Source organism: Nicotiana sylvestris, chromosome 11 (assembly GCF_000393655.2).
Source record: "Nicotiana sylvestris chromosome 11, ASM39365v2, whole genome shotgun sequence".
In the NCBI taxonomy this organism is placed as follows: Eukaryota; Viridiplantae; Streptophyta; class Magnoliopsida; order Solanales; family Solanaceae; genus Nicotiana; species Nicotiana sylvestris.
In genome coordinates this window covers 23,440,732-23,457,863 of record NC_091067.1, presented here as the reverse complement: position 1 = coordinate 23,457,863, position 17,132 = coordinate 23,440,732, and positions in this window count along the sequence as shown.

Sequence of the window (17,132 nt, the reverse complement as noted above, 5' to 3'; positions counted from 1 at the left end):
GTTATGTCTGACATTTCTATAGGAATAGGTACCCTTGGGGGTAACACAGCAACTTCGAAAGGTGCAGGTGCCTTCGGGAATCCAAACTCAACCTCAATTGGTCTGGGCGCCTTTGCAGAAAAGGTGCTTCAAATTCGAGAGGTATAGACATATTTACTTCACCGCCCTGGGAGGGCTGATTCTGCACAACAATTGGGTTAAGCATGACCGCCGGTTTCTTTGGCTCATCACCCTCGACAAACAATCCTATCGACCCCTTAGGGTCCCAGTCATCTTCGGTCTCGATCATGTGAATGTCTCAACCTTTGTGATTAGGCAGAGGGTTGTTGCGAACATTAGGAGCAGGCTCCTTGCTACAATAACCTTATTATCGATCAGAGTTTGAATCTTGTCCTTCAATGAGTGGCACTCGTCAATGGTATGTCCCTTCATGCCGGAGTGGTACGCACACATCTTATTAGGGTCGACACACTAGGAAGGATTTTCTGGAGTTATGGCAGAGATAGGGGAGACGTAACCAGCAGCTTTGAGTCTCTCATAGAGCTGTTCAATTGGCTCAGCGATGGTTTTATATTGTCTGGGAGGTCTGCAGTCAAAATTTGGTCTGGGTCTAGGGAAGTTTTGGCGAGTGGGAGGTGATTGGTAGCGAGAGGGTTGGGCATTATAGGCTTGGTAAACAGATGCAGGTTGAAAGTATCTGGGTGAAGTGGGTTGATATGTGGGAAGTGGAGATGATTGGTAAACGGGTGGTGGATTTTGGTAAGAGGGTGCGGGTGCTTGGTAATTTGGGATGGGATGATATGTAAGTGGAGGTGACGGGTAAGTGTGGCATTTTAGTGGTGGTTTGGCTCCCTGTACGGCCATCACGACACTCACATCCTTCTTCTTGGATGTGCCACCAGACTGTAAAGCTTTGTTAGTGTCCTGCAATGCTTCAAGATTGGTAACTATACCATTCTTAATGCCTTCCTCAATTCTTTCTCCCAGCTTGATGATATCAGAGAATTTCTAGCCCTGGATCAGCACCAACCTCTCATAATATTGTGGATCCTGAGCTCGAACAAATAATCTATTCATATGTTCCTCTTCTAAGGCCGGCCTGACCTTAGTAGCCTCTAATCTCCAACGAGTAGCATACTCACGGAATGTCTCGGTATGCTTCTTCTTCAAATTCTGGATGTAAAATACATCCAGTGCATTCTCTGTATTGAATCGGAATCTATCCATGAAATCTGATGCCATACCTACCCAGCTGGTCCATTTCTTGGGGTCTTGGCTGATGTACCAGGATAAAGCATCCCCCTTCAGACATCTCATGAAGAGTTTCATACGGATTTTCTCATCCCTTTCGACTCCAACCAGCTTATCACAATATGTTCTCAAATGGACTATGGGATCTCCCGTGCCATCGAACATTTCAAACTTCGGAGGTTTGTACCCCTCCGGAAGTTCAACATCTTGCTGAATGCAGAGGTCCTCATAATTCAACCCCTCTATACCTTTATTTCCTTCCATGCCCTGGACTCGGCTGGTCAACTTCTTGAGTTCTGCTGCCAAGTTTCTGATAAGAGAGTCTTTGTCATCAGACTCAGGTGCACTTGAGATTGGTTGAGTGTAGTGGGGTACAATATCTACGTAGATCGGAGTGTTGTGGAGGTGGTCGTTTGTGGTATTTAGTGGTTCAGGAATGAGTAGTAGAGTGTTGTTTGGAGTGTGGCATGTGCTGCAGTGTTGAGCATGAGTGGGTTGTTTCTGTGGTTGTGGAGGTGCGGGATTTTGAGCATTTGGAAAGTTGACATCAAGAGCGGTGAGAGAGAATGATAAATTTGCCAAGTTCCGAACTTGATCCAGTTCTTCTCGGAACTTCAATAATTTCTGCTCAAGTTGGGCAGCAGTTTCCTTAGTAACCGGGGTATCCTAAGGAACCTCAATTCTTTCAATTTCCTTTCTGGCACTTGAATCTCCCATTCTACCTTTGTTCTTATTCCGGATAGGAATCGGAGGAGTAGGAGGTGGAGGTCCCTTGGATCTTGTACTGTATGATGATGGTGCCAGAACGCACGAACTAACCTTTGGGGAGGGGAATAATAAAAATAAAGAAAAACAAAAAAAGTAACAAGTTAGTGCGGCTTATGAGAAAAGTTTTTTGCAATATTTAAACACATTGTGCAAAAATATAAATCGTGTCCTAATTTGGGGTGCCTTGTTGTGCCCGAGGTAGTCCTAGCGACAAATTAATTTGGAGAACTTATGATGCTGAATGCCTCATTTTATTGATAAAAATAAGATGAATCCAAAACGACACTAAATAACAGAAAGTAAAATGTCACTAGTGGCCATCGGCCTTATTACATCATTAAAACAAAATAAAAGACTCCTAACTACTTGGTCCCAGAAGGACCTTCCCCAGATTCGGCATCTTTGTCTCCGTCGAACAGCTTCACCAGCTCGCGCAGTCATAGCAGCAGATAAGCTTGGGCCAAATGTCCGCCTGCATTCCCTTCAGCGTTTCGACAGTCTTCAATCCTCTTGAGAAACTTTCCTTCTAGCTCCACTAGACCCCGCTCCAAATACCCTAGTCACTTTTTGGCGCTGATAGCCATATCCTTCCATTCCTCGATCAACTTCTGATGGGATTCTTGTATTTCCCGATGCTCACTTTCACACTCTCGAATTCTCTTGCGTAGTTGATTGTACTTAACTCGTGCTTCAGCTTTCTCGTCGATAATTCTGTGTTTGTGAATGAACCCGGGCTGACCCATACCATTGTGATTATCTTCCAACCAACCCAAATAGTGTAGCACACAACCAGCGTAATACCTGTCTGGCTCAATAGATTCTTTCCCCAAAACGAGCTTGCAATGCCACATGTGCTGAGCTTGGCATTTGTGAGGGCTATCATCGTCCTGCACATGAGCCCTAAAGTGACTCATTTTGTCGACCCTTGGTATGATTTGCTTTCTTCCATCCTGCCTTACGGCCTGGAGGGGAACGTAGGGATAAGTTCCTCTTAGACCAAAGAGTATGAGAAATGGTGCGTCTCGGGATCGAACAATGAATTCTTCCGTAGGGAACCACTCAACCATCCACTGTACCTGGTCTTCTTTTAGATTCTCAAATAACACCACCCATCCTCCAGCGTCCTCTGGCTGAGCGAACATGTTAGGCATATAATTCATACGCCTTGGCTGGTGGAAGTCAATGTGATCATCCCAGTCCCTGCGTAGGATCTCTTGCCGGTATTCTCCTTTCTGGAGGTGTTCCATGAGCCAGAGTTGAAGTAATAAATTGCATCCCTAACAATGAATGGCCTTTCACTAACAGTTGTCCAGGGATCAGTATATCTCAGCAACAATCATGGGCACTATACTGAAAGGCTGTCCGCCAATTCCTTCCATCAGAGTCTTGGTTACCATGGCCAGTCTGGTGTGGATCCTAGCCTTCTTCATAGGGAACACTATCATCCCCAGGAAACAAAACATGAATACGAAGACCCTTCTGTGAATATGCCTCAGTGAGGTGAGGGCAAATTTGTCTGAGTAAGTGCGGTATGACTTGCTATGGCCATATCTCTCGCAGATAGTCGAATGGGATGTAAGAGTCTTTTAAACAGGTGAAGTCTGGATTCTTATTTAGTCCCATCATCTTAAGGTAACCCCTACCCTTGTGATTCTCTAGCATAAGTAAACCTGGAGTCTCCCAAGGAATACCAGCTAAACCTCCTATTTCTTCGAGTAAAGTAGTCATTTCAAGGTCCCCGAAGCGGAACACGGACCTGTCACTATCCCAGAACAGTGTCGCAGCCTCTATGATTTTGTTGTCAGGATGGATTTCTAGAAGAGAACGTAGATTCCCTAAGTGTTTGTGGACGAGCGTCTGATCACTGGAGTGGAGGTCTTCCCACGAATTTAGCAGCCTTGGATGAATGTTGGTTACCATGCTAAATCTAGGGACTTGGTGCCTTTTTTTCTGCAAAAACAGAGTGTTAGGCCCTTACCCCACCAGACTCGACTATTTAAACCAATAATTAGTATAGAAAGCATTTAGTTCTCCAAATAAAGCACAGAATATGGTGGTGTCCATTTGGATTCCAGGGAAACCCGGTGGCCTTCGGACAAGGCTATCTTAATGAGTCATTATGCGGACAACATAACTGTCTCGGCTAGGTTTGACCATGATGCATGTACAATTGAACAGAGTAAGGTTTTTATTGGGGTATTAGACAAGTACCATTGAGCGGACAACTCAAGAGGGAAAGGCACGGAACCGCTGACTGCACCGCTGATCGACTAGTTTTACCGCAAATACGCCTTTGCCAAATTTAAAGGGTGATAATATTGGAAGAGCGCAACCACTCATTATAAGCGTTGCTATGGCATTTGTTTGGAATGAGTGGAATATGATGTTGAAGATGCAGTTTACAAGACTGAAACAAATTGACATGTATTTCCACGTTCATAAGATAAATGATTACAATAACAACAGTGATTTCAACAGTATTAAAATAAAGCAGTAAAGGAAAGCAGTTAAAGAAAAGAAAAGACATGAAGAGCCAAGTCAATTTCGTAGTGAAATAATAAAAGGCAGTAAATAAAGCAATTAATGAGATAGTAAAGTCACAAGCAACATGCAATGGTAAAAGCCTAAAGAATCCCCAATAGAGACGCCATGCTGTCGACGCCCCCTTTTTCTTCCAACATGGAGTCGAAATTAGGTATACGACCTTGGGAGGACAACTCTATTCCCTTTCGAGAATTGGGTTTTAGAAGTTGGAGAGTCTCCACCTAATGATTATAGTGCATTACGACACTTTAAGAATGGTTTGAAGAGAAGAAACTAGAGATTAGGGTAAGGGATAGAAATTATCTCGAGGGAAAGGTGTTAGGCACCCCTCAAGATCCACTAGTGTGGTCCCGACCATGTTACAATTGTGACTTTACAAGTAAACAATCAAGGCTCAAATAAGGACTCGCATATAACATTGCAATTAGGTTGAAAACTTTTGAAGGTAAGTAGAGAGGGCAGAAATTTATGAAAAACAAAATTTAAATAGTTTTACAAAATGAGATGAAAGCAAATAAAGGAAGGGGGTCCTAGGTTTATAATTAATATGGATCACTTCGATGCAATATCCAGCAATCACTCATCAGAAGAGGGGTCGCAAGTGATATTAGCGCACTGATCATCATATTCATATCTACCCTTACCACCCCATTAATGTATTAAGCGCGTAATAGTATCGTTACATACTGCATGCTATTACCCGTCCTAGTCTTATCAGTCTCGGAGGCATTGAGACTACTAATCTTAAAGGGGAGGGAGTTGAGAGCTTTTCAGAGTTTTCAAAATTATAAAAATCTAGGCGACAAGCAATAACAAATAGCAGTTAAAGGGGAGACAAATAGCAGTTAAGGCTCAAGTAGGCCTCCTATTTCAAAGCAACAGATTATTTAGCATGACTTACAAGTACTGGTTATGATCTGATTAAACCTTAAAAAAATGCGTGAGGCAGACTGATTTATTACATATTTTAGATAAGAAATCCGAATCAGACCTTCCTGCTGGTTGGAGTTTAACGAAGTCTTGATTTAACTAACTAATGCACCTTATGGCTTGCCTAGGTGAAACTTATAGGCATGATATCTAACGATGCTTACTCCGATTTTAGTAGAAGGATTACTGATTGTAGAAAACACATAAGTTCTGCAAATGTTAAACGACATTACTACTGATTTTGAACTTGTAGATGAAATAAGCGAATCAGATTCAATGGGTTACTCCTATAGGCATGATTTCTAAGCGCTGTTGATTTTAAAACGACTATAAAAGTCCAGGAGTCCTATAGACATGGTATCTAGGGTGCATTTTGTTATTATTAAGCCTAAGATCATTTGCCTAATGGCGTGTATATGCAGAAGAACCTAAGCTTTTATATGCAGAACCTATAGGCATAATCTCTAAAATGTATAAATGCAGAAGTGCAGAAAACTTATAGGCAGGTTTTCTACATGATGTGCATAAGTACAGAAAACCTATAGGCATGATTTCTATATGACAAGCATGAGTGCAGAAAACTTACATACAGGATTTCTACATGATATGCGTAAGTGCACGAAGCTTATAGACAGGATTTCTATATAAAAATGTGTAAGTGCAGAAAGCTTATAAACAAGATTTCTATATGAAAATGTAGAAGTGCAGAACCTAGAACAAGATTTCTATATGAAAATGTAGAAGTGCAGAACCTAGAACAGGATTTCTAAAATTCCAAAATGTAGAACTTGCCATGATTTGTAGAAAAAAAGACCTAAGGAGCATGATATCTACCCTTATACATACATGAGTGGCCCTCCCCTTTTCACTAAAACCCCCATAAGTTATTACAAATTATTGCAGCCCAGAATGAGTGAAGAAAAGTAAAATAACATTACATCAGAAAGATAAAAATCCCAACCAAGGAGAGCCTGATTCAGACTTCTGTCTGAAGCATAAAGTAAACCAACTCCAAAGATCAAGTTCCAAAACCTTTCTCTTATTTGGGATGTGTCAAAGTGCCCAAGAGTCTCAAAGGTACTCAGGGTAGTGCTTACACCCCAAACACATTTCAGAATCAAGAACATAGTGTAGTGTGGAAGGTCTAGCCCTCAAATGTCCCAGTTCAGAGGGAACTCAAGGTCCCAAAGCAATGCTCATAGGAGGGGGGCAAAACTTAGAGTCTAAGAGTAGGTGCAAGTGCAAGGGAGGGGAAATGATAAGCTGGTGGTCATGCCAAGCAATTTGAAGTGTTGGCACACCCCTGACCAATTTGTCATTTTCAAATTCAGGAGTTATGACTTATTGAAAGCCAGGTTTAGGCCTAGATAGCCATTTAAAGGCTACCAGACCATAAACTTTAACTCAGCATACATGGGGGGTAAGGGTGGGGGTTCATAACAGAAATAGTAGACAAAAGAAAAGTGGGCAAAGTACATGGTCAGCAATAAAACATGCTGACACCCTTTACTTGGGGTTAACATTCAGTTCATGGACAACAACTCATGTTGCCATGCCATGAATCCCCATTTACAAACACATAGAGGGTAAAGATATAGGGATCAAGCATTCACAAGAAAGTAAAGCAAACAACAGCATATGAACATGTCAAAAATAGGCATAGATGCAAAGGTTCTAAGTAAACACATTAGGATGATTGCTAGGAACTGAATCAAGACATACCAGTAAAAGAGCAAGAGCAGGATGCAAAGACAAAGTAGTAGCAATATATTAGCCTTGACTTTCAGCCGGCTAATAATAAACAGGAGCAGAGAACAACAGTAGAGAAAAGAGCAAGAGGGAATGCATGTTTTGAAAGCAGTAGTGTGTGTAAGAGTATGCAATTCGAAGTGTATTGTAAAAGTACTGAATTGTAAGTGTCTTAAAAGTGAGGAAGGGTAGTCCTTTTTATTGGGCAGAGAAACAAGTAAGAAAGGTAAGAAAATAACTTGCAATCGATCACATAGAATTTCCCTTTAGTTAAGGAATTTGATTTCAAACGGGTAGAAGGTAGTTAAAGTAAGAATTTTGGTTAAAACTTTTCAAAGTATCACAAAAGGGGTAAATACATAAAGGTTATTTAAGGTAAAAGTATAGTAGTACACGGTTTATGCAAATAAGGAAAGAAAATCAATCAACAACCAGTAAATCACAAATTGAGTTTTGGTATGAATGAACCCAACCAGAAAGGGGGAAGAAAGGTTTAATCAAAGAAAATCAGTAACAATCAATCAAACCCCATTAGAGGATTTCAGAATCAGTCAATTAGTAGTTGGCAGAACCCTTTGTGAAGAAAGAATTCCTCATATATAAAGCACACAAACATGTCAAACAAGAAAGAACTGTCATGCCAATTAATAGAGAGTCTAGCATAGGAAAGTTCAGATTCATGAACAAAGGAGTTCATGTTCAGTACATAGACTCAGAGAGAGTCCAGGGTTCTAAATAGAACCCTAGTCCAAACACTATATCAAACTCGCCAAAAGACCCCCAAATCCTAGGGTTTTCAACTTGAACCAGATACAGAGGAGAGAAGACAAATAACTAAAACAGGCTTAGAGGTCTCTTTCAGAGGCTTATGAGAAAACAAGCAATAGAGTGAAGAAATTGATACGAAACCTAGTGAGAGTAGAACATACATGTTTAAGAAGAAAGAAACCTGGGACTTAAACAAGTTTAGAAGAGAGGGGAGATAGTATAGCATTTAAGAGAACAGTAGAAGAAACATGCTTTAAAAGAACTCAAACAAAGTCCAGAAGAAGGCAAATAAAGAACATAAGAACTCAGTAAGAAATACATACAGCAAAAGGGTTCAACATACCAGAAAAGTATAATACTTGTAGAAAAACTCAACAGGATGAACATGTGAGCCTGGTGTAGAAGCATAGTAGAACACAAAGCACAGACGAATCATGTATGGTAGAAAGAAAGCAGAAGAAAATACATGCGTGGTAAAAAAGAAAACATACGAACATAGTATAGACAAATGCATGCAAAGAAAAGAAAAAGAAAAACCAGAGAAACATTTTAGGATTTTTTCGGAAACCCTAAATCGAAGAGAAACATATTTTGAAAGAAAAGATTGGGAAAACGTTTCAAAAACTCCAGTAAAACATAGATGTAGCATAGATATAAGAAAACAAACAGAGAAAGAACCTCGAATAGCTTAGGGTTTCGGAGAAACCTTAGAAATGAGAAAGGCTTGGAAGAAGGTCCGATCTAAGTCGGATGAGGTCAGAAACAGGCTCAGAAGAACAAGAGCCACCGGAGCAAGGTTGGAGATGGCTGGAATCTTCGAATCAGTGAAGGTCTAAGTGAAGACCTTCGAGGTCTAGCCTCTATCCTTCGAGCATTAGGCATGCAAGAGCCGGAGGAGGTGAGTATAAGTAGTCCATGGCCTGAGAGGCCATGGATTCCAGTGAGATTGCGGTTGAAAGGGGGTGAGATAGGCTAGTGTTTCAGGAACCTTCGAGAGAGTTTGAGAGAGTGAGAGCATTCAAGGGCGGCTGACGGAACGAAATGGGGGGATTAGGGTAGGGTTAGTGAATTATAAAAATGGTTGGGGGTGATCGTGGTCGTTGATCAAAAGGATCAACGACCTGGATTAAAAGAAAATCGGGGGGGGGGGGTCGGATAAATGGGTAAAGGGGTTGGGTTAAATCGGAATTAGACCGGTCCAATTGGGTTTCAGAATTGGGTCAATTAGGGGGGGGGTCATTTTGGCTATGATTGAAATAAAAATGGGCCAGATTTTAAATAGCCAGTTTTTCCCTTTTTATTTTTTAAAATGGTAAAATGATTTTGAAAGAAAATTAAAAGTACTCAGCCAACAAACAATAGATAAATATCAATTTAAAAATATTGGAACCAATTTTACAATTATAAAATGCTATTAATCTTAAAGTTGGCTACAATTGCAATTATATGCGATTTAACTTTTTAAATACTAAAAGGTAAGTTTTATAGAGTAGTGGTTAGGCCTGCCATGTTATATGGAACTGAATGTTGGCAGGTAAAGAACTCACACATCCAGAAGATGAAAGTAGCAGAGATGATGATGTTGAGGTGGATGTGCGGGCATACAAGGATGGACAAGATTAGGAATGAAGATATTCGAGAGAAGGTGGGTGTGGCCCCCATGGAGGACAAGATGCGGGAAGTAAGACTCAGATGGTTCAGGCACATTCAGAGGAGGAGCACTGATGCACCGGTGAGGAGGTGTGAGCGACTGGCTGTAGTGGGCACGCGGAGAGGTAGAGGGAGACCTAAGAAGTATTGGGGAGAGGTGATCAGACAGGACATGGCGCGACTTAGGATTACTGAGGACATGGCCCTTGATAGGGAATTATGGAGGTCGAGCATTAAGGTTGTAGGTTAGGGGAGAGTGTGAATATTTCTACAGCACAATAGAGTGAGACTATCCAGTTAGGAGTTAGACTAGGAATGTCATTGGTCGTCTATTGATGCAGGGCTTTACCTTCTAGTTGTACTATACCAGCCATCTATTTCGTATTTCGTATTCTGTATTTCATATCTCTTATATTGCTGTTATTTTATTATGCATTTTTATGGTACTAATATATCGGCTCCTGTTGCTTTTTTGAGCCGAGGGTCTCCTGGAAACAGCCTCTCTACCCTTCGGGGTAGGGGTAAGGTCTGCGTACATATTACCCTCCCCAGACCCCACTTGTGGGATTATACTGGGTCGTTGTTGTTGTTGTTAGCTTTTTAAATACCAAATAAATTCGTAAAAATATACAAAAATTATCTTAACTATATTTTATTATAAATATGGGAACAAAAATAAATTATTCACCAAAATTGATGATTTTAGGAATAATTATGAATTTTGCACTGCTAAAATAGATAATAAATTGATTTTAAAAATCTTAAAAATTAGGGAAAAAATACCAAAACTCTTGGGGCATGCTTATATATGCATACACATGATATTTTGAAAGTATTTTGTATGAAAATACATAGGGAAAAAAATGGGTATCAACAACCATTATCGGTGATGATTGATTACGGAATTCCGAACCGACAAACAATATGGTCGCGGACGAAATCTGCCACAACCTTCCTAGTGACCGCCTTGTATGATGCTTCTTCGACCCATTTGGTAAAATAATCGATTGCCACTAAGATAAACCTGTGCCTATTTGATGCGGCAGGCTCGATAGGTCCAATAACATCCATTCCCCAAGCGACGAATAGCCATGGTGAGCTCATTGCAGCAAGCTCGTTTGGAGGCACCTTTATCATATCTGCATGTATCTGACAACGATGGCATTTGCGAACATACTGGATATAGTCTGTTTCCATAGTCATCCAGAAATACCCTACTCGGAGTATCTTCTTTGCTAAGACAAAAACATTCATGTGCGGCCCGCAGGTCCCTGCATGCACTTCGTCTAATAGCATGTATGCTTCTTTTGCTTCGAAACACCTTAGTAAACCCAAATGGGAGTCCTCCTATACAAGATTCCTCCACTGTGAAAGATGTTGCTGGATAACCTACGAAGTGTGCACTTCTGAGTAGCGTTGGCAAGTTCTGGATATTCCCCTGTTGTTAAGTACTCCTTGATGTCATGGAACCACAACTTTCCATCTGCTTCTTCCTCAATGTGGGCGCAAAAATCTGGCTAATCATGAATCCTTACTAGGATCGGATCAATGAAATTTGTATCTGGATGCTGGGTCATGGACGATAAAGTAGCTAATGCAACAGCAAACTCGTTCTGGAATCTAGGGACGTGCTGCAATTCTGTCTTTGTGAACCTTTTCCTCAACTCTTGTATGTTATGGAAGTAGGGAAGTATCTTATAGTTCATGGTTTCCCACTCTTCTCGAACCTGATGTATGAGCAGGTCTGAATCCCCGATCACTAGCAACCCCCGAACGTTCATGTCAATAGCCATTTTGAGCCCCAAGATACAGGCTTCATATTCGGCCATATTATTGGTGCAAGGGAACCTGAGCTTGGCGGATACCGGGTAGTGCAGGCCGGTTTCTGATACTAGGACTGCTCCTATGCCAACTCCTTTGAAATTTGCAGCTCCGTCGAAAAACAACCTCCAACCATCATAGGATTCTGCAATATCTTCTCCTATGAAAGACACCTCTTCATCGGGAAAATACATTTTTAAGGGCTCGTATTCTTCATCCACGGGATTCTCGGCGAGATGATCCGCTAAGGCTTGCCCTTTGATTGCTTTCTAGGTCACGTAAACAATGTCGAATTCACTTAGCAGGATTTTCCACTTGGCAAGATTGCTAGTGGGCATGGGTTTCTGGAAGATATACTTCAGAGGGTCCTTTCTGGATATGAGATAAGTAGTGTAAGCATAGAAGTAATGCCTCAACTTCTGCGCGACCCAAGTTAGAGCACAACAAGTGCGTTCTTAATGAGAATACCGGGCCTCGTACGGTGTGAGCTTCTTACTTAGATAGTAGATGGATTGCTCCTTTCTCCCTGTTTCATCATGTTGTCCCAGAACACAACTGAATGCTCCATCCAATACCGCAAGGTAAAGTAATAGGGGTCTTCCTGGCTCAGGCGGAACAAAGACTGGCGGCGTTGACAAGTATTCCTTAATTCTGTCAAAAGCTTTCTGACAATCATCAGTCCACTTGGTAGCAGCGTCCTTTTTCAATATTTTGAAGATAGGTTCACAAATGACCGTGGACTGAGCTATGAACTGGCTGATATTGTTGAGTCTCCCCAGGAAACTCATCACGTCCTTATTTCTTTGGTAGAGGTAATTCTTGGATAACTTTGAACTTTGATGGATCCAATTCTATTCCTCGATGACTCATGATGAAACCCAATAATTTACCAGCAGGAACCCCGAATGCACACTTGGCGAGATACAGTTTCAGATTGTACATCCTCAGTCTGTTGAAGAACTTTCTTAGGTCCTCCATGTAATCCCTGGCTTTCTTTAATTTGATGATGACGTTATCCACATATACCTCGATCTCCTTGTGTATCATGTCATGAAAGATGGTAGTCATGGCTCTCAGATAGGGGGCACCAGTCTTCAGACCGAATGGCAACATTTTGTAACAGTACATTCCCCATGGCGTGATGAAAGTCGTTTCCTCTACATCTTCCTCATCCATCCATATCTGATGATACCCAGTGAAACAATCAACAAAAGACTGCAACTCATGCTTGGCGCAGTTGTCGATAAGAATATGTATGTTCGGCAAGGGGAAGTCATCTTTGGGACTGGCCCGGTTAAAATCTCGGTAGTCGACGCAAACTCTAACTTTCCTATCCTTTTTTGGCACTAGCACGATGTTGGCTAACCATGTCGGATACTCTACTACCCTGAGAACCTTGGCCTTGACTTGCTTGGTAACCTCTTCTTTGATTTTCAAACTCATGTCGGGTTTGAATTTCCTGAGCTTTTGCTTTTCCGGCGGACATGTTGGATCTGTTGGCAGTTTGTGAGTTACAATGGATGTGCTGAGACCAGTCATATCATCATATGACCAGGCAAATATGTCCTCATATTCCTTTAAGAACTCCGCGTACTCTTTCTTTTCTGATGGTGATAGGTGAACACTGATGCGCATTTCTTTGACATTCTCTGTATCTCCCAGATTAACGACCTCAGTTTCATCCAAATTAGACTTAGGCCTATTCTCAAAGTTCTCAACTTCTCTAATAACCTCTTCTTGTATATTATCTTTTTCCGAATCCATATCCATTTGTTGTGTTGTCTCGTCTTAAGTCACAATCGTTGGTTCATGGTGGCGACCAGTGATTGAACTCCTACCAAGTGTACTCATACCCCAAACCAAATGTAGTACCATGTTCCTTCAGCTTGATGGGCTTGGTGATTCCTTAGAGGTTTTTGCCGAGTCCCTTTCTAGGTTCATACCCACACCAATTCAAGATACTTTCAATCTTGTTATCCCACCATTTATCCTTGTCTACAACGTTGACCCTTTCAATGTGGTGATATGTTTCTCCGCCTATTCTCCTTCTGCCTCCAATCATCGAGATGGTTTGGCGACTATATACGGGGTTGCTACCATCGCCATAAATAATCACCTCTTGATAATTCCATTCGAACTTCACTGCCTGATGCAGGGTCGATGCTACAGCCCCAGCGGCGTGGATCCATGGTCGTCCCAATAGCAAGTTGTAGGATGCTGGGACATCTATCACTTGAAAGTCAACGTCGAACCAAATTGGTCCCATTTGCAAGCATAGGCCGATCTCTCCGATAGTGGACCTTTGGGACCCATCGAAGGCTTTGACATTGATGGCCCCATCTTTGATCTCGTGCAAGCTCTTTCCTAATATTCTGAGAGTTATCAACGGACAGATGTTGAGGCTGGAGCCACCGTCGATCAAGACTCTAGTAATGAAGTAATCCTCGCATTGCAAGGTGATGTGCAGGGCCATGTTGCGACTCAGTCCTTCCGGCGGCAGCTCGTCTTCATGGAAGGTGATCTTGTGGCTTTCCAATATCTTCCCTACCATATTTGCCATTTTGCTTCCGGTTATGTTGCTGGGCACATAAGCTTTACTCAATATTTTCATCAAGCCATTTTTGTGTGCGTCAAAGGTTTGTGGAAGAGCTAGGATGGAGATCTGCGCTGGTGTTTTGTTCAACTGCTCCACGACCGAATACTCCTTAGCTTGTATTTTCCTCTAATGATCATCGGTCTAGTTTCAATAGTCCGTCCAGAGGCTTGCTTACTGAAATTAGTTAGGTGCTCTGGAGTGTAAACCCTGCATGTTCTGGTCATACCCTGCGCAGCAATTGCTTCTCCCATCTTGGTCTTCCCTTTCCTCCTTGCTTCAACTGTGTAATCCCATGGTATGGCATTTGAGTGGAACAGTGTTATGCCTAAAATTGCTACAGGAATAGGTACCCTTGGTGGTAACACAACAACTTCAAAAGGTACAGGTCCCTTCGGGACTCCAAACTCAACCTCAATTGGTCCGGGGGCCTTTGCGGAAGAAGGTGCTTCAAATTCGAGAGGTATAGACATATTTACTTCATCTCCCTTGGAGGGCTGATTCTGCACAACAATTGGGTTAAGCGTGACCGCCGATTTCTTTGGCTCATCACCCACAGCGATCAATCCTATCGACCCCTTAGGGTCCCAGTCATCTTCGATCTCGATCATGTGAATGTCTCCACCTTTATGATCAGGCAGAGGGTTGTTGCGGACATTAGGAGCAAGCTCCTTTGCTACGATAACTTATTGTCGATCAGAGTTTGAATCTTGTCCTTCAATGAGCGGCACTCGTCAATGGTATGCCCCTTCATGCCGGAATGGTACGCACATGTTTTATTAGGGTTGACCCACTGGGAAGGGTTTTCTAGAGTTATGGCAGGGATAGGGGAGACGTAACCAACATCTCTAGGTCTTTCATACAGCTGGTCAATTGGCTCAGCGATGGTCGTATATTGTCTGGGAGGTCTGCGATCAAAATTTGGTCTGGGTCTAGGGAAATTTTGGCGAGTGGGAGGTGATTGGTAATGAGAGGGTTGGGAATTATAAGCTTGGTAAACAGGTGCAGGTTGAGAGTATCTGGGTGAAGTGGGTTGATATTTGGGAGGTGGAGATAATTGGTAAATGGGTGGTGGATTTTGGTAAGAGGGTGCGGGTGCTTGGTAATTTGGGATGGGCTGATATGTAGGTGGAGGTGACGGGTAAGTGTGGTATTTTAGTGGTGATTTGGCTCCCTGTGCGACCATCACGACACTCACATCCTTCTTCTTGGTCGTGCCACCAGACTGTAAAGCCTTGTTGGTGGCCTGCAATGCTTCAAGATTGGTAACCATACAATTCTTAATGCCTTCCTCAATTCTTTCTCCCAGCTTGATGATATCGGAGAATTTCTTACCCTCTATCAGCATCAACCTCTCATAATATTGTGGATCCTGAGCCTGGATGAAGAATCTGTTCATCTGCTCCTCTTCTAAGGCCGACCTGACCTTAGCAGCCTCTGATCTCCAACGAGTAGCATACTCGCGGAACGTCTCGGTAGACTTCTTCTTCAAATTCTGGATGTAGAATACATCTGGTGCATTCTCTCTATTGAATCGGAACCTATCCATGAAATCTGATGCCATACCTACCCAACTTGTTTATTTCTTGGGGTCCTGGCTGATGTACCAGGATAAAGCATCCCCCTTCAAACTTCTCATGAAGAGTTTCATACGGATTTTCTCATCCCTTCTGACTCCAACCAGCTTATCACAATATGTCCTCAAATGGACTCTAGGATCCCCCGTGCCATCGAACATTTCGAACTTGGGAGGTTTGTACCCCTCCGGAAGTTCAACATCTGGCTGAATGTAGAGATCCTTATAATTCAGCCCCTTTATACCTTTGTTTCCTTCTATGCCCTAGACTCGGCTGGTCAAATTCTTGAGTTCTGCTGCCAAGTTTCTGATAAGGGAGTCCTTGTCATCAGACTCAGGTGCACTGAAGATTGGTTGAATGTAGTGGGGTACGGTATCTACATAGATGGGAGTGTTGTGGAGGTGGTCGTTTGTGGTGTTTAGTGGTTCAGGAATGAGTAGTGGATTGTTGTTTGGAGTGTGGCATGTGTTGCAGTGTTGAGCATGAGTGGGTTGCATCTGTGGTTGTGGGGTGTTTTGTGGAGGTGCGGGATTTTGAGCATTTGGAAAGTTGACATCAGGAGTGGTGAGACAGAATGATAATTTGCCAGGTTTCGAACTTGATCCAGTTTTTCTCGGAACTTCAATAATTTCTACTCGAGTTGTTCAGCAGTTTCCTTAGTAATCGGGGTACCTTGAGGAATCTCAATTCTTTTAATTTCCTTTCTGGCGCTTGAATCTTCCATTCTACCTTTGTTCTTGTTCCGGATAGGACTCGGAGGAGGAGGAGGTGGAGGGCCCTTGGATCTCGTACTGTATGATGATGGTGCCAGAATGCACGAACTAACCTTTGGGGAGGGGAATAAAAAATAAAAGAAAAACAAAAAGGTAACAAGTTAGTACGGATTATGAGAAGAAGATGCTGCAATATTTAAACACATTGTACAAGAATATAAATCGTGTCCTAATTTGGGTGCCTCGTTGTGCTCGAGGTAAGCCTAGCGCCCAATTAATTTGGAGAACTTATAATGCTAAATGCCTCATTTTATTGATAAAAATAAGACGAATCCAAAACGACACTAAATAACGGGAAGTAAAATGTCACTAGAGGTCATTGGCCTTATTACATCGTTAAAGCAAATAAAAGACTCCTAACACTTGGTCCCAGAAGGACCTTCCCCAGATTCGGCATCTTTGTCTCCCTCGAACAGCTTCACCAGCTCGCGCAGTCCTAGTAGCAGATAAGCTTGGGCCAAATGTCTACCTGCATTCCCTTCAGCGTTTTGACAGTCTTCAATCCTCTTGAGGAACTTTCCTTCTAGTTCCACTAGACCCTGCTCCAAATACCCTAGTCGTTTGTTGGAGCTGAGAGCCATATCTTTCTATTCTTCGATCAACTTCTGATGGGCTTCTTGTATTTCCCGATGCTCACTTTCACACTCTCGAATTTTCTTGCGCAGTTGATTGTACTTAACCCGCGCTTCAGCTTTCTCGTCGATAATT